Here is a 24,661-nt window from a genome sequence, read left to right on the forward strand (position 1 = left end):
TTCAAAGGATTTGTTCATTTGGTTCTCCAAGTTTTACCTTTCAACATGAGAGAGTCTTGAAAGTAGTATCTTTGCTTCAAAGGCTTTTGCTTTCAAATTTAACTTTTACTTTGAAACTAACTGAAGAGTAACTGAGTGTATCAGAACCATACCTAATCCCCTAGGAGTCAGCATTGCATCGAGTTTATTAAAATTAAACACTCCTCTTTTTTCCTCTCCTTCCCAAATAGACATCTGGCAATAAAAAGCAAATCAGCTGGGCTAGGATAAAACAAGAAATGTTTTTCCTTCACTAGTTCATTTGGAAAAGTCGCTTTGCTAATTGAGAAAAATTTTAATGAATTTTACTTGTATTAAAATGATTCCTTCATGGCAACAGTGTACTCATTTGAGAAAGTCATTACATTTATATATTGTGTTGTCATGTAAATACTTTTGCCAAAATGTATTAACAAGAAATATAATATTATGGTTCATGGTTCATGTAATATCTGAAGAGAATAATTGTATAACTAATCAGTGAAAACAAAGCAAATGTTCCTCTTGGGTTTGTACAATAAAAATGGAATTAAAATTATTCAGGCTCAAAAATGCAAATATAACACATCTCCACCAGCAGAAAAATAAAATTTTAAAGGCAAAACTTGTATGTTCAATTCCTCTAAAAGTCTTAGCTTGATTCCCAAGCCTCATCAAAGTTCACTTCATGAATTTTTACAAAGTAATCAAATATTTCATTGTTTTAAAAACAATAAAATTATTATTCATTTTCCTGAACAAGCTCACTGATATTCAGAACACATTCTGGGGAAATTTAATGCTAATCAGTGCAGTGGCAGCAACCAAAATGGCACTTTAATGTATTAAACAGTAGCATAAGATTAAATTCACAGTAAACTTAACAGCAAATAGCCAATATCAATTTAAACACATGAAATCTTGGGAAACGGTAAAGATTAGAAATGATCTGAAGTAATAACCAAATTCTCTTGCAAAGTATAGGCCTTATATTAGACAACAGCACCCCCTACCGGAAGCTTGAGTCTGCAGGGACTGATGGGCTGGGGGAAGGGAATCTGTGAGGCTGGCAGGTGGAGCCACGATGGAATTCAAGTGCATCATCAGTCCTAGAATCATTTCTTTTCTATTGTATAACCACAAACTTCAGGTTCATCACCTAGAACTTTCATTATTCCCTCAACTGTAAGTGGGCAAGAAATTGATTCAGAATGTTTTATTAGTAAATATTTGGTATGTCTTTTTATTTAAGAAGGCTAAAATTCTGTGATAAATACCTGACATTAAAAAAAAAGAGATATCTGGTCATGCAGTGATCTTGATTAGACTTCCTTGGAATTTCCCCACAGTGCTCAAAATTGTTTCTTTTCTTAGTAAAGTATATATTTCTGAGGGTGCTTTGTTCTGATACCCCAACAAGCATGCATGGTGGCTATACTTACACATTTATATACAAATATTAATACATGCAAACACACACATACACACACACACCATATACACACAAGGTGCAACCATGGTTCAAAGTGGAACATAGCAGTTTAGAAGCCTCAGTAAAATGGAAATTCTTTGCCATCAGTTTACCTTCCAGTGTTCAGGTTTATGGCTTTTTCTATATTGTTTGGGTGAGTACACATCCTTAACAATCACTTACAAGAAGAAATATGAAAACTTCTGAGGGATGATAAAAGGCAGTAATTTGACAAACAGACTAGCCATATCTACAAAACACCCTCTTTAAAATATTAATATAAGCATAGGTGATCTTTAGACTGAAAAAAATACTAATATGAAATGCCCAACAGGGTTATGAATGCACAATTAAACAAATCAAGTATCTAAACTGGGTTATGTCCTATAACTAAAGGAAACCTCAGTCACGCTGACTTGCTAAACGTGTACATGCCACAAGCAGTAAGCACAGTGATCAGAGAAATAAACTGAAGAAAAAAATCAGGAGGGATCATTTTTTAACAGATGTTGCAGATCAGTAGAGAGAATGGAAGAGGAAAATAGAAGCAAGCCTTAAAACCAAACTGGGCTTGAAGAGCAATCCATATTACTATGAAAAAAGATGGGAACAGCTCTGAGCTTTACATTTTACTTTATGAACACCACCCCACCACCTCCAGCACCAAATGCTTTAGTTTTGTGACTTTCATGTGAATGATTTATATAAAAACACACCAAGGAGGCATAGTACCCAACGAAGGCAATCCGATCTCAGACCATGTTCCTTCTCCTAGCCAAGTGAAAGGAGAAGCTGACCTTCTTTTCCTTCCTCGAAAGTTTTGGAGTGCACAGAGGAGGCTAGAAGCAGCCAAATTGGAAGGCACTCTGTTTTTAACCCTCTTGCTTGAAATACAGAGTAAAATCATTTCAGAGAAAGGTTAAACATCTACTCAAAGTTTTCTACAGGTGGGAGTGTTTGTTTCCTGAGGTTAGAAGCACATCACAGTCCAGGCGCAGTGGTCCACGCCTGTCATCCCAACACTTTGGGAGGCTGAGGCAAGCGGATCACTCGAGCTCAGAGTTCAAGACCAGCCTGGGCAACATGGTAAAACCCCATCTCTAGCAAAAATACAAAAAATTAGCCGGGAATGGTGGCATGCACCTGTGGTCCCAGCTACTTGGGAAGCTGAGGTGGGAGGACCACTTGAACCCAGGAGGCAGAGATTACAGTGAGCTGAGATCATGCCACTGTACTCTAGCCTGAGTGAGAGTGAGACCCCATAAAAAGAAAAAGCAGCTTATGCATTCCTCAAAGAAACACAATCAAAAGTATTTGCAATTACAGGTATTTGAGGGGCAGCCACTAGTAGCTGGAAAACGCAGGGAGTCAGGACACAGGAGCCCAGGATCCTGTCCCAGTTTGGCCCCACTATGTGCCCCTGCATGTCATTCCACTGCTCTGTGCCTTTGTTTCTTCATCTATAAAGATGAAGACACTTGACTACATTTCCATCTCAGTCTTTGATGACAAAGAAGTTTTAATGAGGATTTAGTGTTCAGACAAGACATGATCTAACAGTGTATAACAGTGCTTCATAAAATGATCATGGTGCAAAAAGGGAGAGGCTTCACAGGATCAAAGAACTACAGTTATGATGGATCTTCCCTGGATTCACTCATTCATTTATCCTTCCATGGGTGTTTATTAAGGGTCTAGTATGTGTCAGAATTCAAACCAGGCAATATAATACAAATTTGAATAAGATTCACATCTCTTCTCTCAAAGAACTCACAACTTAATGGGGAGAAAGACAAATAGATCTGTATTCACAATACAGGGCAGGGAGTTCTCTACTAGCATATGCTAGAGTACTGGGGAGCATGTCTGGAGGATCTCAAGCAGGGAGGAAAGGGTGAAAGCTGTCACTAAGGAATGCTTGGAGGAGGCAACCACAAGCCTGACCTTAAAGCACGAACAGGTGTTAGCCAGGAAGAAAAAAGAAAGGAGGGGCATTTTAGGCAAAGGGAGCAGTCTTTGAACTAAAGACTGGGCCAGGGAGAAAATGTAGACGATTCCGGCAACTTCAAGTAGTTCAGTGAGGCTTGACAGCAGGGTGTGTCCAGAGAAGCTGCTGCAGAGGGAGTGGGAGTGGAGGCTGAATGAAGTACTGAAGAAAAAGCTCATTCTACCCAGCATGCGGGTGGGGACAGGATAGAATAGACTGGAGGTTTTGAAGACTGGTGGTGAGAAGAGCACAGTGGTAGAGCTTGTGATAATGATCTGTACCAAGGCCACAGCAGTGGAAATAGAGAGTTGGAAAAGAAATTGCAAAATGTTTATAAAATAGAATTAACATGTTCAGTGATTGATTGTGTTTGAGTGAGGGAGAAGGAGATGTTGAGGATGACTTACTTTCAGATTTCTGCCTTGGATGGCTGGTGCTGGGACCTGCAATGCAGGATGGAGATCGGATTGGGTGGAGAAAGATGCATAATTCTGCCTGGACCGGGGATTAATGAGACATTCAGATGAAGGTGTCTTTAGGGCTTCTGGAGGATAAAAGAGTTTAGAGAAAAGCGACAAATATTCCCAATACCCTTCATACCATCCATTAGCTTCTGAATAAGAACTCATTCTCATGACCACATCATGAAAATGTATCATTCTGGACCTCCTCCACTGTTCTTGCAGATCTAAACACAGCCTTCTGTCATCTTGCACCTGTCTCCAAAACTCCTAATCTCATACTCCCACTTTACCTAATCTTCAACTTCATCCAGACTCCAGTTTGCAGGTTGCTGCACATTTTCTCAGCCCACCAGGCTCCTTCTAGCTTTACTTTCTTCCCTTTCTGGAGAAGGGAATTATATTTGGTCTTATTGTGATACCATCTAGAATCACAAGAAACGCATAGGAGACACTCACCATGACCACACTGAACGATCTCTTAGACTCAGACCTCAATATTCACACAGTCCCTAACACATCCTCCCCCAAAAAACCAGAGTTTAGATGATGCTCCACTCACTTCCACACAATTACCTCTGCATTGTCCCAAACCAGGTATGGGTTTCGTTTTTCATTTTTCTGAGATGGAGTTTCTTTCTTATTGCCCAGGCTGGAGTGCAATGGTGCGATCTCGGCTCACTGCAACCTCCACCTCCCAGGTTCAAGTGATTCTCGTGCCTCAGCCTCCTGAGTAGCTGGGATTACAGGCATGTGCCACCATGCCCACCTAATTTTTTGTATTTTTAGTAGAGATGGGGTTTCACCATGTTGGCCAGGCTGCTCTCAAACTTCTCACCTCAGGTGATCCACCTGCCTCGGCCTCTCAAAGTGCTGGGATTACAGGCATGAGCCACCGCCAAGTATGTTTTAAAGTGGCCTGAGATTGGATTCCTGGGCCAAATCCTCTCCCTTTAGAAAATTCAGAAGCTGCCAGGGAAGATCACAATTTTAAAATGGCAGCTTCTCTGAGCCATTAGACAAATCTCACAGTTGCTAGACTTGATGAGTTACTCCTTTTATTTTTTTAGTAAGTACTCAGTGAATATTTGTTAAGCAAATGATATTTTCAGAGTATGTCTGTAGCCTTTAAAATTTGATTCTAGGCTGGCGATGGTGGCTTATGCCTGTAATCCTAGAGCACTTTGGGAAGCTGAGGCAGGAGGACCGCTTGAGCTCAGGAGTTTAAGACCAACCTGGGCAAGATGGTGAGACCCTGTCTCTATTTTTTTTAATTATTCTATAAATATTTTAATAACAAAATACTTAAACCTTTTAGCTGTCTGCCAAAATGCCAACCCAACAGGGATCACTGATAAATATGATGATAAAGAGAAATAAAGGTACCCAGTTACCCCTGGAGAAACTATCAGTATCCACATATAATGAACGTGAACAGCCATCTGAGGAAGTAAACCAAGATTTCATTTATAAATATGTAACATAAACCCTTACAATTGGAACCCACACAATTCCAATCAAGATGACCTCGAAAGGGTGTTTAGAAAGGAAAATCTTATGTAGCTACTTATACGGTACCAAGACTGGAGATGGACTGTACGAACTGTCCTGGAAAGAGAGTAACCTATCTGAATGACAAGGCTGCATACACATTTAAATCAACTCTGATTCTGTCTGTTTGTAAACTTCTGATTTTCTTTTTGCTAGCTGTTTGACTACAGAATAGGATATATTGGTTGTACAGATGGAAATGTACCATCTTCCTGGAAGTTATATGTCATATTGCCAATTAATAAATTTGTATTAATTCAGCCATCTCTACTGGGTTTAGTTATGTGAGTTGCCATCTCCAAATCCTATGTAGATGGATACACATTCTGCAAACTCTAAGATTTGAAAGCCACAGAAAAGTAAATTCTACCTTGTGAAACCCTCTGGGACAAGGCTTGCTAACCCCTCCACCTATATACCTGAACGTGACACCTACAGGGCAACTTCTGTAATATTTGAATGGCAACCCCAACGGATAGTCAACAAATAGTTATTGACTTTGCTGCACATATGTGTGGTTTTCAGTAATCATAATAATTCCTATTTGTCGAATGGCTACAATGTGTCAAGAATATCTCTAGGTCCAATCAAAAGTATGTAAAATTTTTTCCTTTAAATCTATTTTGAGCAATAGATGCTCTCTTGAAAAAAAGAAAAACAATCTTATTTATAACAGTGAAAAACTGGAATGAGCCTAAACATACAACATACAATAATAAAGAGGGATCTCAATTGGTGAAAACACATACATGAAAAGACTAAAGAGCTACACATCAAAAAGTTAACAGACAAAATCAGGTGTCTTTTTCATCATCGGCTTTGTTCTTTTAGATATTTACATTTTTTTCTGCACTGAATATGTACTTTATAATTGAGAAGTTTTCATTCACTGCTAATTCACAAAAAGAAACTTCAGAATTATTATTTGTCTTCAGAGTCTTCTTTGGGTCTTATTTCAACGGAATGTGAGAGTTCTTTAAAAATTACATTGAATTCTTAGATGAAGTACAATTAAATTGTCCCTTTGGTTTACTAAAGAGTTAATCTGCCATTATGCTTGCACATATTTGGCCTCTCATTCAAAGCAAACCCATAGAGCAGTATCAGCCCAATTTTGTTTCATTACCATAGCAACATAATAATGACAAAAGCACACGGCTCCTTCCCTCCCTCTCACACATATGCCCTGTTACTGTTTCTCTTTCACCTATTTTCATTTATCGCCATTTTCCTCCATCTATATATTTTTTATCCTTTTTCCTATACTGGCTTCCTTCTTCCCAAAAAGTTTATGTGTGGCAAAAAAAAAAAAGAGTGCATGTTAGTAATCATAACACCCTCAATTCGAAATGCCAGTTAGTTTTTTCTGTTTTGTACTCTTCAAGACTCTTCCTAGTCAACCTTAGGTAAGGAACAGTTATGTTTTTTCCTGGGAAACTTCTCTAATCAATACTTTTGAATACAAATAATTTCAATATTCAGAACTTAACTCAAATGAGCTTTTAGGTGGGAGGAAAGAGTGCATACTGGGGGAGCCACTAGCAGTAACTGCATTTTATTGGGCTTCTTCCACTTCTCTTTTCTCGTCTTCACACACATAAACACAATAAATCCACTATTGATTCTGGTAGTGTGGAGAGATGGGACAGTAACAGGAGCATCACAGGCAAACACTTCAATTGCACTTCATGAAATCAGGGACTCCATACAGAGGGTAAGCAGTGACCGTGCCTACCAAATCCACTCTACACCCCTCCTTCTTCTTTCCTGTTTTTTCTATGTCCTTTACTTCTTCCTAAGAATTCTGACTTCACCCAGGTACCTGCTCTTTTACTGGAAGTCATATCCTTCAGGAGAGGCTAGTCCCAATTCCAAGCTTAGATTGGGAGTCTTGATTGATGTAAGCTAATCATGATGGTACCTACCATTCCCTTGTCATGGTTGGCTTAGGCATGGGCATTCAATACTTTTCTGGCCAATAGGGCATAAGGGGGAAGTCTGCCAGTGGCTTCTTGAGACATGCAAGAACTTGGCAGTGACAGCTTGTGGTTCCCACTATACATGTTCCACCTATTCCACAGTAGCAGAAAGTTTAGCGGGGTATATGGACATCCAGAATAAAGAATGCATTTCTCAGCCTCTTCTGTTGCCCATGTGGCCTGATAAGTTCTGGCTAATGAGATAAAAGCAGAAGTGTAGTGTGGCAGCTCCTGAGAATCTTCTCTATTGGACAGCTGACAGGTGCTTCTTACCTACTTTTTAAATTTTTCCTCTGACAGGGTCTTATGCTATTGTCCAGGCAGGAGTGCAGTGGCATGATCAAGGCTCACTGCAGCCTTGAAGTCCTGGGCTCAAGCAATCCTCCTCCTCAGCCTCCTGTGTAGCTGGGACTGCAGGCATGCACCTGGCTAATTTTTATTGTATTTCTTATAGAGATAGGGTCTTGCTGTTTCCCAAACTGATCTTGAACTCCTGGCCTCAAGTGATCTTCCTGTTTTGGTCTCCCAAAGCACTGGCATTACAGGTGTGAGCCACCACACTCAGATTTTTTTTACTTCTTTTATTCTGCTATGTGGATGTGGTAGTTGGAAGTAGAACAACCACCTTTGATCATGGATGACCTTAGGAATGGAGACTATGTATGGCAGAACCAAAAAAAAAAAAGTCACACTTAAGTGGCTGTTATTTTAGGTTTCCTGTCATTTATAGTCAAATCTTATACTAACCAATACAAAGAAAGAGATGGCTCATTTTCAGTCTCTAAATGTTGTATCTAGAAGTTATGTCTGGAATGCTGCATCCATTTTGTAAGCATGAGGAGAACCAGCTCAAGGCCAACATCAAACATAAGGATGGCAGGGGATGACATACAGCTAGCATCAAACAGCCCTGCAACCACCTTCCAGAGGATTTTTTATTATGCGAGAAAATATACTTCAATATCGTTAAAGCCATTGAGCTGATGATTTCTGTTTCTTGCAGCTGAAAGTACTCTAGTTGTTACAGATGTTAATAGTTTCTTTTCTTTTTTTTTTGAAATGGAGTTTCGCTCTTGTTACCCAGGCTGGAGTGTAATGGCGCAATCTCGGCTCACCATAATGTCTGCCTCCCAGGTTCAAGCGATTCTCCTGCCTCAGCCTCCTGAGCAGCTAGGATTACAGGCATGCGCCACCATGACCAGCTAATTTTGTATTTTTAGTAGAGATGGGGTTTCTCCATGTTGGTCAGGATGGTCTCAAACTCCCAACCTCAGGTGATCCGCCCACCTCCCAAGGTGCTGGGATTTCAGGTGTGAGCCACCACCCCCAGCTTTTTTTTTTTTTTTTTTTTTCAGGCAGAGTCTCGCTCTGTCGCTCAGGCTGGAGTGCAATGGTGCAATCTCGGCTCACTGCAACCTCCACCTCCTGGGTTCAAGTAATTCTCCTGCCTCAGCCTCCCAAGTAGCTGGGCCTACAGGTGCATGCATGCCACCACGACTGGTTAATTTTTTTTTTTTTTTTTTTTTTTTTGTATTTTTAGTAGAAACGGGCTTTTGCCATGTTGGCCAGGCTGGTCTTGAACTCCTGACCTCCAGTGATCTGCCTGTCTCGGCCTCCCAAACTGCTGGGATTACAGGCATGCGCCACCATGACCAGCTAATTTTGTATTTTTAGTAGAGATGGGGTTTCTCCATGTTGGTCAGGATGGTCTCAAACTCCCAACCTCAGGTGATCCGCCCACCTCCCAAGGTGCTGGGATTTCAGGTGTGAGCCACCACGCCCAGCTTTTTTTTTTTTTTTTTTTTTTCAGGCAGAGTCTCGCTCTGTCGCTCAGGCTGGAGTGCAATGGTGCAATCTCGGCTCACTGCAACCTCCACCTCCTGGGTTCAAGTAATTCTCCTGCCTCAGCCTCCCAAGTAGCTGGGCCTACAGGTGCATGCATGCCACCACGACCGGTTAATTTTTTTTTTTTTTTTTTTTTTTGTATTTTTAGTAGAAACGGGCTTTTGCCATGTTGGCCAGGCTGGTCTTGAACTCCTGACCTCCAGTGATCTGCCTGTCTCGGCCTCCCAAACTGCTGGGATTACAGGCATGAGCCACCATGCCTGACCACAGATATTAATAGTTTCTAATGATTATAAACTATAAGCTCCTTCAGAGAAGCTCAGCTAACCAAAGATTTGGAAGAAGCAGGATTAAACAGGAAGGTTTGAGGAAGGTGTGTTATAAAATGTTTAGAAAATAGAAAATGGGGGAAAAAATGACAGCAGTCCAAAATAATCATGATGATAATTTTGACTTTCTAGTCTTTAGAAAAAGTATTACATATAACTACACATATTTTTACATGTAAGTAATCACACTACATGTTTAACTTCGTCTCTCCCACTGAATATAGATAAAGACCACAGAATTCAAGAAGCAACTGCCTGGGAACTCTGAGAAGTATAACAAAGCAGTTTGAGGAAGAAATTCAAAACTCAAAGAATGGCTGCACGAGGTGGCTCACACCTATAAGGCCAACACTTTGGAAGGCTGAGGTGGGAGGATTGCTTGAGCCCAGGAGTTTGAGACCAGCCTAGGCAACATAGAGAGACCTTGTCTCTACCAAAAAAAAAAAAAAAAATTTTTTTTTTTAATTAGCTGGGCCTGGTAGTACATACTTATGGTCTCAGCTACTTGGGATGCTAAGACGGGAGGATGGCTTGAGCCCAGGAGGTCAAGACTGCAGTGAGCCATGACAGCACCATGGCATTCCAGCCTGGGTGACAAAGGGAGACCCCCATCTCAAACAAAACAAAACAAAAACTAGAAGAAAAACTGCAATGGTGTTAGTAATGGTGATCTTTCTTTCTTTGGGGGTGGGTAATTTTTGATTTGGGGCTTTTTTTTTTTTTTTTTTTTTTTGCTTTTACTGGAGGGTGGGTCACATCACAAAACTGCTCAGCAGATGCAGACAACAAAAACTTTCTGGCCAGAAGACTGGCAATAAAAACCACTGCAAACTGGAGAGTGTGGGGGAAGTCCCTGTTTTTCACCTTCCCCTTTCTCCTCTCCCTGACCTGACCCGAGGTCAATCATGCATCTCCGTGTCATGGCATGTATGTGGTGAAGGGTGGAGAGGAGTCTCCATTATTTTTCTCTCCACTTCTCTCTCGCTCCCCCACTGAGAGTGGGTCCAGTTGTATAGAACTGGGAGTTTCATTAGCACAGAGGTTAAAACTCTTAACGAACCCCATCTCTCCAGCCAGAGGAACCAGGAAAAGAGATCACCGGAAGTTAGACAGTGTGGAGGAAATCTCAGAGAGGAGAGATTTTGAGAATGAACCTAATTCTGTGAATGAACTGACACAAGTTCCAGGCTTACCTCCAAGCTGTACATGGGGGAATACACACACACTCACACACACACACACAAGCATAGCAAAGTCTTTGAGAACTGAACTAGTATTGGAACTGCTGCTCAAAGACAGAATTTGTAATCTAAACCTATGAGGGTTTTTGCCTGCTGAAACACACAAAATGAACATTCTCCAGAGAATTTTAACAGGACTCAGAGACTCACAACATAATATTTAAAATGTTCAGGATACAATCCAAAATTACTTGATATGTAAATAACCTTGAAAATTGGATCAATTCTCAAGAGAATAAACAATCAACTAATGTCAAACCCAATGAATTAGTCAGGATTCTCTAGAGGGACAGAACTAATGGAACAGATTTATACATAAAGGGGAGTTTATTAAGTATTAACTCACACCCTCACAAGGTCCCACAATAGGCCATCTGCAGGCTGAGGAGCAAGGAGAGCCAGTCCAAGTTCCAAAACTGAAGAACTTGGAGTCTGATGTTCGAGAGCAGGAAGCATCCAGCACGGGAGAAAGATGTAGGCTGGGAGGCTAGGCCAGTCTTTTCACACTTCTCTGCCTGCTTATAGTGTAGCCTCACTGGCAGCTGATCAGATTCTGCCCATGAAGATTAAGGGTGGGTCTGCCTTTCCCAGCCCACTGACTCAGATATTAATCTCCCTTGGCAACACCCTCATAGACACACCCAGGATCAATACTTTGTATCCTTCAATCCAATCAAGTTGACACTCACTATAACCATCACAAGTCCACCTCTTGTTAACTTGAACCCATACACATCTCCTGAGATCATACATAATCTTCGAATAAAGACAATAATAAGGTCATAATTATGTCTAACAATACAACTATCCTTCATACAACCAGAAATGCACTCATCCCCAATCCAAATACTATTACATAAAGTTAACAATACTTAAATGCTGATGTGAAGTCAATAAATCTTATGTTACATGATAAGGGAGAAAGGAAATAAAGTGAAGATATTTTCTTAGTACAAGCGTATACATGCACAAACATGTTTTTAACAAAAGAAGGAGGAAATATTCATGACAATTACAGTCCTGTTTCTGCAGCTGGACACATGGTCATAGCTGGTATTGATGACTACCTTCTTCTACTACCCATTCTGTATTCCCTTTGCCTTCAGCAAGCACCTCAGCAGGTCATGGTTTTTTCCTGGTGGAGTGACCCAAACCTTCATTCCTGAAGGGTCTGGATCATTTGTAGTCCTGCCTGGATTGGGTTGTTGTAGTCTCCCATTGACCTTAATCATAGGGCATGGTAATACTAAGAGACACCCTAATGGATCTCCTGTATTCCATGCACACTTTTCCTTACCTCCATTGTGAAGTAGTAGACTGATTTCACCTCGATAGTCCAGGTCAATCACCCCAGCCAACACTGTAATTCCCTTCTTAGCCTGATGACTTAAATGTAGGAGAAGCCCAAAGAGTCCAGGTGGCAATCTTAACTTCCAGTTTAATAGAATCATTGTTGTGTCTCCTGCAGCATTTCTCCCTCTGGAACTAAGACCTCTAGGCCACAGAACGTAATGTCGCAGGAAAAGGAAGCAAAAATTTTGCTAGTAGATCACTAGGGGTGATGGTGAGTGGTGCCACTTCCACTTCCACCCCTTGATTCCTGGACCTGTGAATCCTGGCTATGGGAGAAACAATATCATATATTGGATGCTGATTCAGAGCATATGGGGCCTTCTGGAGAATTTTGCCCCAACCCTGCAAAGTATTGTCACCTAGTTGGCATTGTAATTGTGACTTCAAAAGGCCATTCCACTGTTCTATCAATCCAGCTGCTTCAAGATGATAGGGAACAGCGTAAGACCAGTGAATTCTATAAACATGAACCCACTGCTGCATTTCTTTAGCTGTAAAGTGAGTGCCTTGGTCAGAGGCAATGCTGTGTGCAACACCATGATGGAGGATAAGGCATTCCGTGTGTCCACGGATGGTAGTCTTGGCAGAAGCATTGCATGCAGGATAGGCAAACCCATATCAGCAGTAAGCATCTATTCCAGTGAGGACAAACCTCTGCCCTTTCCATGATGGAAGAGGTCCAATATAATCAACCTGCCACCAGGTAGCTGTCTGATCACCCCGAGGAATGGTGCCATATCGAGGGCTCAGGGTTGGTCTCTGCTGCTGGCAAAATGGGCACTCAGCAGTGACCATAGCCTGGTCAGCCTTGGTGAGTGGAAGTTCATGTTGCTGAGCCCATGTGCAACCTCTGTCCCCACCACCATGGTCACTTTGTTCATGGGCACATTAGGTGATGACAGGGGTGGCTAGGGAAAGGGGCCGAGAGGTGTCCACAGAACAGGTCGCCCTATTCACTTGATTATTAAAATCCTCCTCTGCTGAGGTCACCCATTGGTGAGCACTCACATGGGATACAAATGTCTTCACAGTTTTTGACAACTCACAGTGGTCCATCCACATACCTCATCCCCAAATTTCTTTGTCACCAATTTTCTAATCATGCTTCTTCCAAGTGCCTGACCATCAAGCCAAATAATTGGCTACAGTCCATGAGTCAGTATATAATCGCACATCTGGCCATTTCTCCTTCCATGCAAAGTGTACAACCAGGTGCACTCTCGAATTTCTGCCCACTGGGAAGATTTTCCTACACTGCTTTCCTTCAGGGTTGTCCTAGAAAGGGGCTGTAGTGCTGCAGCTGTCCACTTTTGGGTGATGCTTGCATATCGTGCAGAGCCATCTGTGAATCAGGCCCTGGTCTTCTCTTCCTCTGCCAACTGATCATAGGGAACTCCCCGTGAGGCCATTGGTGTAGGTTGGGGAAGAGAAGGCAGGGTGGCAGGAATGGAGACCATGGGCATTTGAGCCACTTCCTCATGTAACTTACTTGTGCCTTCACGACCTGCTCGAGCCCAATCACATATATACCACCTCTATTTGATGATAGAATGCTGCTGTGCATGAACCACTTTATGGCTAGATGAGTCAGAAAGCACCCAATTCATGATAGACAGTTCAGGTCACATGGTGACTTGATGACTCACAGTCAAATGTTCAGTTTCCACCAAAGCTCAATAACAGGCCAAAAGCTGTCCTCAAAAGGAGAGTGGTTATCTGCAGAAGATGGCACAACCTTGCTCCAAAATCCTACAGGCCTGTGATTTACCTATGGGGGCTTGCCAAAGGCTCTAAACAGCATCCCTATCTGCCACTGACATCTCAAGCACCATTGGATCTGCTGAGTCATATAGCTCAAGTGGCAGAGCAGCTTGCACAGCAGTCTGGACCTGTTGCAGAGTCTTCTCCTGTTCTGGATCCCACACAAACTGGCAGCCTTTCAGGTCACTCAATAAATGGGCCAGAGTAACACAGCCAAATGAGAAATGTTTTGCCTCCAAAATCCAAATAGGCCCACTAGGTGTTGTGTCTCTTTCTTGGTTGTAGGAGGGGCCAAATGCAACAACTTATCCTTCACCTTAGAAGGAATATCTCCACAGGCCCCACACCACTGGACCCCTAGAAATTTTACTGAACTAGTAAGTGCCTGAATTTTAGTTGGATTTATTTCCCACCCTCTGGCATGCAAATGTCTCACCAGTAAGTTCAGTGTGTTTGCTACTTCTTGATCACTAGATCCAGTCAGCAAAATGTCATCATGTAGTGGACCCGTGTGATAGCTCACAAAAGTGAAAAGAGATCAAGTTCTCCCCAAATAAGATTATGACATGAAGCCAGAGAGTTGATACACTCCTGAGGTAGGACAGTAAAGGTATATTGCTGGCTTTCCCAGCTGAAGGCAAATTGCTTCTGGCGGGCCTTATGGACAGGAATGGAGAAAAAAATGCTTGCTAAGTCAATGGCTGCATACCAGGTACCGGGAGATGTGTTAATTTACTCAAGCAATGAAACCACATCTGGTACAGCAGCTGCAATTGGAGTCACCACTTGGTTAAGCCTAAGATAACCCACTGTCATTCACCAGATCCATCTGTCTTCTGCACAGGCCAAATGGGAGAGCTGAACAGGGATGTGGTGAAAATCACCACCCCTGCATCTTTCAGATCCTTGATGGTGGCACTAGTCTCTGCAGTCCTTCCAGGGATGTGATATTATTTTTATTTACTATTTTTCTAGGCAGAGGCTGCTCTAATGCCTTCCATTTGGCCTTTCCCACCAAAATAGCCCTCAACCTATCAGTCAGGGAGCCAATGTGGGGGTTCTGCCAGCTACTAAGTATGTCTATGCCAATTATGCATTCTGGCACTGGAGAAATGACCACAGGATGAGTCCCAGGACCCACTGGACCCACTGTAAGTCAAACCTGAGCTAAAACTCCATTAATTACCTGACCTCCATATGCCTCTACTTTAACTGGAGGACCACAATGACGTTTTGGGTCCCCTGGAATCAATGTCAGCTAAGAGCCAGTGTCCAGTAGTCCCCAAAATGTCTGATCATTTCCCTTTCCCCAGTGCACAGTTACTCTGTTAAAAGCCCAAAGGTCTCCTTGGGGAAGGATGGGAGAAAGATTTACTGCATAAATTGTCAGTAATGTAGTGGGGTCCTTCCTCAAGGGGACCCGGCCTCCCCTTCATTCAAGTGGCTTTGGGTTTGTAAACTCACTCAAGTCTGGAAATTGATTGAGGGGACATGATTCTGTTTTTATAATTCAAATTAGTCTTTTGTCCATTTGAGCTAGAAGTCTTCTGCTTGTATAAATTAAGTAGGAATGCAGCAGGTTTCCTATCAATTTCACTTCTAGGAACACAGTGATTAATTAACCAATGCCAGAGCTCTATATAAGTCAGGCTATTCTGATTTCCACTTTGCCTCTGCTGTCCATTATGGTAGTAGCTACGCCCACCTTGCCTTTGACAGTTGAGTGCCACCACTTGGCCCCTCCCACCTCAGGATCCAATTATTCCCATTGTATTTAAATTTTATAGTTGAGTGATTGTGGTTTCTACTGTTAGATCTGACATAGAGAGAAGAGCAATTACAGGGCTCTTCAAAGATGCAGGTGCTGCCCTCACAAATCTATTTTGCAAGGTATTGGTCAAGGGTATATCTTCTGGACCCTCTCAGCTGGGATGAGTAGGTCTAAAGTGGCTAATCCACTCCACCATCCCAATCTCCCTAAGCCTTTGGATCCCTTCCTCTACATTAAACCAAGGGAAATCAGGCATTTCCAGCTCATTCACAGTGGGCCATCTTTTAATCCATATTTCAGCTAACCAAGCAAATAAATTATTAGAACTTTTTTTAACTCCCTGAGCTGCAACATTAAATGCAGAGTCCCTACTTAGTGTGCCCAAATCAATAAATTCAGCCTGATCCAACTCTATGTTCCTTCCACCATTATCCCACACTCTTAATATCCATTCCCATGCCTGTTCTTCAGATTTCTGCTTATATAAATTAGAAAACTCAAGCAGTTCTTTTTGAGTGTACTGCACCTCCCCATAGGTCACAATCTCAACCTCACCTCTAGGGGCCTGCCAGGACTTTAGTCTAGTTATATGTCTAGAAGCAAACAGGGGTGTTGGGGGTGGCTCCTGATGAGAATCAACATTATCTTGCCTGGAAACTGCCTCAGGAAAGCCCATCATTGTTGTCTCAGGCAGTGCAAAGTTTATCTCCTCAGACAAAGGTGGAAAGGCTGATGGAAGCATGGGTCGGGGAGGGGATGTTGCCACTACTGGGGATGGGGAAGCTGTTTTTTCTGGCAAAAAAGTTTCATCACAGTTTACAAACTCAGTGTCCCCAGTTTCATCAGGGTCCTCCCACACATCCCCATTCCAAGCTGCAGGGTCCCATTCTTTTCCAATCAAGCCCTCACTTTAACAGTAGACACCTGGCAAGGCTGTACATTCACCTTTCATTGCAGGTTAGCCACTCTCATGATAAGAGCTGTGTCTGTTTTTCCACAATTTCAGCTCTTTCTCTACAGGAGAGAAGACTCTCACTCGGGGCAATCTTAGCAGATTTGAGGCTCAGTATCTGCTTCCGAAGCTGGGAGTTAAAATCCCTGAGTTCATCATTTTCTTCCATCACTTTGTCCACTGGACTTAGGAGCAATCAATCAGCTTCATTATGTTTCTTGGTTCTCCACATATGGTCAAAGGTATTATGTATAGAGTCACTAAACTCTTTGCCTCTCATGAGTGGTGAATCAGGAGTGTCAAATGCATTTATTTTGCATAACTCTCTAAACAGTTCATGCCAAGGACTATTAGTGCTCTCCATACTATTAGAAGTAGAGTCCTTCGCATTTTTGGGTCTAATCATATTAAGCAGCCAACTCCAGAAACCCCAAAACCAATGAAAGAACTCCATCCTTAATATTATGCTCCTCTAGAACCGTTCCTGGTACCAAAATCTGTATTAGGGTTCTCTAGAGGGACAGAACTGATGGAATAGATATATATGCATAAAGGGGAGTTTATTAAGTATTAACTCACACGATCACAGGTTCCACAACAGGCCACCTGCAGGCTGAGGAGCAAGGAGAGCCAGTCCGAGTTCCAAAACTGAGGAACTTGGAGTTTGATGTTTGAGGGCAGGAAACACACAGCACGGGAGAAAGATGTAGGCTGGGAGGTTACTTTTCACCTGCTTATATTCTAGCTGTGCTGGCAGCTGATAAGATTGTGCCCACCTGGATTAAGGGTGGGCCTGCCTTTCCCAGCCCACTGACTCAAATGTTAATCTCCTTTGACAACACCCTTACAGACACACCCAGGATCAATACTTTGTATCCTTCAATCTAATCAAGTTGACACTCAGTGTTAACCATCACATCCAAGATTATGCAAATGTTGGAATTATAATACAAAAATTTTAAAGCAGCTTTTATAACTGGTCCCTATGAGATAAAGGTAAAGCCTCTTGAAATGAAAGGAGGGATAGATGATCTTAGCAAGAAGTAGAAAGCATTAAAAAAAGAACCAAATGGAAATTTTAGAACTGAAAAATATAAGAACTGAAATAAAAAATTTACCAGATGAGCTCAGTAGCAGAATGGCAATGACAGAGAAAAGGGCCAATTAACTTGAAGATAGACCAATATAAATTATCCAGTTGGAAGAAAGGGAAAAAAACAAAACAGATTACAGCCTTTTTTTTTTTTAAATCCCCAAGATGGAGTGTTGCTCTGTCTCCCAGGCTGGAGTGCAGTGTTGCAATCTCGGCTCACTGCAACCTCTGCCTCCTGAGTTCAAGTGATTATTGTGCCTCAGCCTCCAGAGTAGCTGGGATTACAGACGTGCGCCACCATGCCCAGCTAATTTTTGTGCTTTTAGTAGAGATGGGGTTTCACCATGTTGGCTAGGCTGGTCTCAAACTCAGAACCTCAGGTAATCTGCCCTCCTTGGCCTCCCAAAGTGCTGGGATTACAGGTGTGAGACACCGCACCTGGCCCTCACTAGCAGATTTTGAAAATCTATGATCTGTGCTATGTAACCCCCATTCTCCATAGTGTATAAAATTCAATGCAAACTGTAAAGCTCATTAATCCTTTGTAGCATGTGTCTACTTCTAGAAAATAGGGCAAAATGGAGACCTACTTCAGCCTTGGGGAGGATGAAACAGAGGCTGTCTTTGTCCTGTGACTTCTGGCCATGTCTTCTTTCTCTTGACTCTGCTGCTGCTGCTGTTCATTCTCTTTCTGACCTTTCTCTAGCTCAGGAGTGAGCAAAATCTCCTGTAGGATGGCTATTTCAGAAAAAAATAAAATAAAAAGCCATATTAAAACATTATCCTTTAGATCAAAAACAATCTAAAATCAAGCTTAGGCATTTCTTCAAAATTTTCCTTTCACTAACGTTTTTCTCTTTATTTGTTTGTCTTTTCTTTCTTTTGTTTCTTTTTGTTTGAAAAAAACACACTTACATATTGCAGATATGCAATATACATTGGAATACCTAATTATAATGCTTATTGAACAAATTTTATTTTGACATCTTTTTGTTGTTCACCCTTCCTTGTTTTGCCTTTTAATCTACAAAAGGCAAAATAGGCCTTTTCTGTCTCACTTAGGCCTCTAAAAATTGTATCTTTTAAATTCAGCAATAGAATGGAAGAAAGGAAAAAATTTTGTTAAGATTATAGCTTTTTTTTTTTTGAGATGGAGTCTTGCTCTGTTGCCAGGCTGGAGTGCAGTGGCGCAATCTCGGCTCACTGCAACCTCTGCCTCCCGGGTTCAAGCAATTCCCCTGCTTCAGCCTCCTGAGTAGCTGGGACTACAGGTGCGCACCCCCAAGCCAGGCTAATTTTTTTGTATTTTAGTAGAGATGAGGTCTCACCATGTGGCCAGGATGGTCTCGATCTCCTGACCTCGTGATCCACCCACCTCGGCCTCCCAAAGTGCAGGGATTACAGGCGTGAGCCACCCGGCCTGGCCACGATTGTATCTTTTAAGACAAGACATTTTCTTCTTCATTTTAAACAAGTTGCAACGTCCATAGTACCCAAGAAGTACTCCTCAACTAACTTATTTGAAACCATTAACATTATCAGTCATTTTTCTATATTGATAGCATCCACAGCAAGGATTTCCACTTTAGTTATACCTACATCCAGCCAATTTGGCCTCACAACCAGCAAAAAAATCGGATCCATTGTTTTTCAGGAGAGCACAGAAACACTGGTTGTTCAATGTAAGAGGTGAACCTGGCTGAGCTTGGCCATCCCTGGGCTATTTTCTCCCTTCTGTAGACCTAAGGTTTCCTGACTAAAGCTAACCATGATGGCCTCACTCTTGTGCAAATGAGCAGAGAATGTGAAGAGAAATAATAACACAGAAAACGACAATGGGTTTGGAGGAAGAAGGCCAGGGTCATCTTTGCAGCTAAATGCTCATTGATCTCAGAGAGGTGGCCTAAGTAAGCAGGAAGCCCAGGCTGCTCTGTGGGATGCTCATCTTTTTCCAAGTGGATTTCCTGATAATCACAGCTCAGAAGAGTTTTTCCCTTTAAAGTGACAGCGTTGGGGAGCTTGTCTATAATCAATCCTAAGTGATGCTTGCTTTAAGATTCCACAGTAGCACTGAAAATAAAATTGAAAATTCTTTCTGCCTTAAGGTGTATACATTATTGGGTTTTGTATGTTTGCTGATTTAAAATAATCATTATTAAAATGATTTTTAATAAAATAATCAGCATTAAAATATGCTGATTTTAAAATAATCATTTTATCTATAATATGGCAATTCAGAAAATTCTGATATTTAAATAAGTCATGGTTCTTTGAATTCTGTTAGGTGTAAAGCATTTTTTTCTATTAAAAGTGCAAAACCTTTTTTGTAGACACCAAGTACAATCTTTGTAAATGTAGTTGTCTCAAAAAATATCTGTCCAAACAATTCTTAAACTGAATATCCATAATATAGAAATATATATGCAGATATAAAACTATTTTTAAACTTTGGTCATAGCAAACTGAAGATTATCTAAGTTTTAAAAAAGTTATTTTCAGCCTGTTTGCAACATTATAGCTTTATGTCTAGCACAAATATTTCTCCTAGTTTTCTGGAACAGATAGGCTAGAAAACATTCACAAACAAATAAAAATTAAGAATTTCAGGCAACAATAAAAGTTAAAAAAGAAAGAAGGCTGTTTAAAAAACCTTTACCACGCTGGGCGCAGTGTGGCTCACGCCTGTAATCCCAGCACTTTGGGAGGCCGAGGCAGGTGGATCACTTGAGGTCAGGAGTTCGAGACCAGCCTGGCCAACATGGGGAAACTCCATCTGCACTGAAAATACAAAAATTAGCCAGGGGTGGTGGCGCACGCCTATAGTCCCACCTACTCGGGAGGCTAGGCAGGAGAATCACTTGAATCCAGGAGGTAGAGGTTGCAGTGAGCTGACATGGCGCCACGGCACTCCAGCCTGGGTGACAGAGTGAGACTCTGTCTCAAAAAAAAAAAAAAAAAAAGCCTTTACCAGTCCCAGTGCATTCATGCTGACAGCACCATAACAAAGTAGTTGAAATGTTTGTTGTGATCAAGAAATTGCAAATAAATGAAAAGCCAGGTAGGTGAATAGAAATATTTCACCTGTACTACAAGAAGAAGAGGAAACTTACCATCCTGTGCAAAGAGGCAGCATGCAGGGCAGAAGGGCAGGAAGCCCAAAGGAGTCTGCACTCAGGAACACTGAGTTGTCACCTCAGAGAAACATCCATCTTCCTTATTACCCCACGGTGCTTTTCTGCCACACATCAAACACCAGATGGACAGCCAGCTGTCAGAAAACATTGTCTGCTTGCCTCATAAATGGGAATATAGTGTGTAGAAGGTACCGTTTTAGAGTCTTGTACTTTGATGTAGAAGTGCTAATAAGGCAGCAGGAGCTCAGGGTAGCGGTTACACGTTGCAAAAATGTCCAGAAACATCAGACACTGTGCTCTCTGCAAAAAGGTAGGCTCCAGCTTTAGCTGCTGATTCTTTTGGCTCAAGCTGAGTCAAACAGTACACAAAGAATAGACAAAAGCCTGCAAACGACTGGCAGTCGCCATGGGGTTCGCCAAACCACTGCTGGCTCACTCCAGACATTGTTCTTTCCCTGTGGAAGCGTGGCTGCACCTGCGCCCAGATGAAGCTTGGCCACATCTCCTCTGCCGGACCTCTGGAAAACTCTCCCTTAGAGAGAAGACGGGACTCAGGTCATTGAAGGTTTTTGTTTCTGTACAGGGTTGAATGCTTATTCATATGGAGATTTTTATTCCCGAGTCTTCACTTATTTTAAGTTTGAGGGTTTATTTTATTTATTTATTTTTATTTTATTATTATTTTTTTTTTTTTGCTGGAGCGCAGTGGCGCCATCTCGGCTCACCGCAACCTCCGCCTTCCGGGTTCAAGCGATTCTCCTGCCTCAAGCTTCCCGAGTAGCTGGGATTACAGGCGCCTGCCACCACGCCAGGCTAATTTTTGTATTTTTAGTAGAGACGAGGTTTCACCATGCTGGCCAGGCTGGTCTATGAGCTTTTTTTTTTTTTAATGAACTATAAAATGAGGCATGACACAACTGTTAAAAATTGTTTCTTCTTCAATGACCAAACCCCAGTGAAGTTTCCTTTTTCTGGAGGCACACGGAATTAGCCACATCCCTCTAATATTAGCACTTAGATTGCCTACTCAACCCTCTGACAAACTACCCACTCATTTTAAACATCTATTTTATTTTTGCCCTAATACCAATTCTCACAGACCAATTTTTTTGAGTGCCTTCTGACCATTGTCAGGGCATATCAACTTTTTTTTTAATTACTTTTTTCTTCAAGAAGTGAAAAGAAAAATCATTTTCTTTCATTTAATATTATGGGTATCAAGAATAATGTGATATTTATGGATCTTAAAAACTGTCTGCCCATAGGGTTCATTTCTTAAATGACTATTTCTTAAATGTGTATAAAATATTCTATTACATGAGCAAGAGCCTCTTATTACTCTTTTCATTTTATAGAAAAGGAAATTAAGGGCAGTTACATGATTTTTTTTAGACAACATCTCACTCTGTCACCCAGGCTCGGGTACAGTGGTGCAATCACAGCTCACTGCAGCCTTGAACTCCTGGGTCCGAGCAATCCTCAGTTGTATGATTTCTGCAGAGCCCTACCATGCAGTGGAGGGAAAATTTTATGATGAGAAACTTCAGGAATAATGATTTAAGCACTATTGTGTTGTCATTTATCAGTGTAGGAACAGCATCAAGAAATGTGCACATTTCAGTCCTTTATAGAATGCAAAGGTGAGGAAAGAAAAAACACTTCTCTCAACACTTCCTTTTTTGGATTTTCTCCTGTATCAGATACAGGATAGGATTGCTGACCAGTGTTCACAGCTCCAGTGGGATCCTGGGTATTTCTAAGACAGAGCCTTTCTGAGCAGGAGATGTCTAGGGGTGGGTGAAGCAGTGGGCACACTGAAAAAGCAGATCTCTCATGTTAGGTTTTCTTTCCTATTTGTAGTTATGTGGTTGAAAGACCCTTCTTTTGGTCAAGTATCTGTTTACTTCCACACAAGTATGTGGCTATTGTTATGTTCACAAACCACTCTGTTCAAAAGTCGACCTTCAAATATCCTTGACGGTAGAAAAGCAAACAAATGTGTCATTGTTCACTTAGATGACACAGGGCACCTCCCAATGTTTGCTCTAATCTGCTAATACCCTGTGGCAGGTGGAATCAGTTAAAAGAATTCCCACAAGAGCCATTTTCTCAGTTGAACAAGATGGAAATTGCGCTGGATTAAGTTCAAATATCGTTTGTGACTGTAGCACATAAAGACATTAAAGAAGTTTATAACACTGTGATGACTACTGTTCAACCATTACTTTCTCTTAAGATCCATCTCTATAGCCTATTCCCAAAACTTGGTAAGAAAATACAATGTGAAAGAGTGAACAACATAGCTATTTCACAGTAGATCTAGTAATTCATATATGTTTAGTAATTCATATAGAGTCTAATTTTAAAAAATAAAGGAGGTAAAAATGACACTGATTGTTTCATTCGTGGTCAGTCACAGAATTCCCCCAGTATGGACCATGACAAGCATCATGAGACATGCAAGAGGCACCAATATCCATGGTGGAAGCAAAGTCTCTGGAAGATACAAGTCAATCATTTGCCACAAATAATTTCCTTGGAAATTCATAACTGGGTAATTCCCATACAAGATGACTTCACAAATGAAGTAATCATCTGATTTCTGAGTCTGACTACACAACTGAACATATAAATAGAAAATGCACAAATCTTGAACAACAGGAGCCATAGTACTGATGAGATTACATATTCTTATAACCTGTATAGACAGTCCAATAGATTCAACACTGATGTTCTAAGATTTTATAAAATCAATAATTTTGAAGAAGTAACTGATATCACTGTTCTGTAGAAATGTCACAAAATTAAGCAAGACTTTAGCTTTGGCAGAGGGGCAAAGGAAAAAGCTAAATGAAGAAGCACAAAAATAAGACACGTTATCATCTTGGGAAGTCTCTGGTTTCATGTCTACTGCTGACTCACTCATTTTAATGACAATTCAGAAAATAGTATCTTCAGGATATTTCTATGTTAGCAACAAACAATTATTGATAAGTCTATATTGTTACATTTTTATACGTGCTTCACTCAAGAAGCAGTTGTAGTGAAACATAAAAATACGGAATATGGTATTTCTGGTATCCTAAAATAAATTAGAATGAATAGATATAGCCTGTATTACCTAAGAGACACATTAATTTTAAACTTGTTTCCATATTAAATCTTTATTATCTTTGCTCTGTGTTATATTGTGAATGAAAAGTACACACTGGGGAAATATGGAAAATATTCTGAGTAGTACAATATGTCTTGCAGCAAAACATTATGATCATTATTATAATACATGTGCAGAGCTAAAGCCATTAATTAAAGTTTATGGTTCTAGTTTTAAAAATGCAACAGAGCAACTTATACTTCTTTGAAAGAGTAAAAGCATATTAATAGTCTATGCACTTGGCAAAAAAATCAATAACAGAACCTGGCCCCATTACAAAATTCAAGAGGTACTATACTTTAAAAAAAAATCTATTAGTTAAGCAAATTCCATTACTTACATGTGTTCCAAATAAAGAAGTTAATATTGATGAGAGACAGAACAAATTAAAGTATATTTAAAAACTCATAAAAATAAATTAAAATATTGAAAATAACAGGAAAGAAAGTCTATGAATATTTTGGAAACTGTCATTAGGGAAAAGAGTGGCAATCTTTGTATTAGTGTTCTATTTCTGTAAGAAACTGCCACAAACTTAAAGGCTTAAAACAAAATGCATTT

At 41.0% G+C, this 24,661-nt stretch overlaps 1 long non-coding RNA gene across 1 annotated transcript in view; it reads right to left on the bottom strand.

Moving 5' to 3' along the window:
• Window positions 1–24,603, bottom strand: part of LOC134738150 (uncharacterized) — a 65,962-nt gene extending 41,359 nt beyond the window's left edge. The window contains exons 1-2 of the long non-coding RNA XR_010123725.1: window positions 20,923–24,603; window positions 18,403–18,550 (exon numbers count right to left, since the gene is read on the bottom strand). This is a non-coding gene — a long non-coding RNA (uncharacterized LOC134738150). The remainder of the gene's footprint in view (window positions 1–18,402; window positions 18,551–20,922) is intronic.
• Between the last annotated feature and the right edge of the window lie 58 nt (window positions 24,604–24,661).

Source organism: Pongo pygmaeus, chromosome 15 (genome assembly GCF_028885625.2).
Source record: "Pongo pygmaeus isolate AG05252 chromosome 15, NHGRI_mPonPyg2-v2.0_pri, whole genome shotgun sequence".
Classification (NCBI taxonomy): domain Eukaryota; kingdom Metazoa; phylum Chordata; class Mammalia; order Primates; family Hominidae; genus Pongo; species Pongo pygmaeus.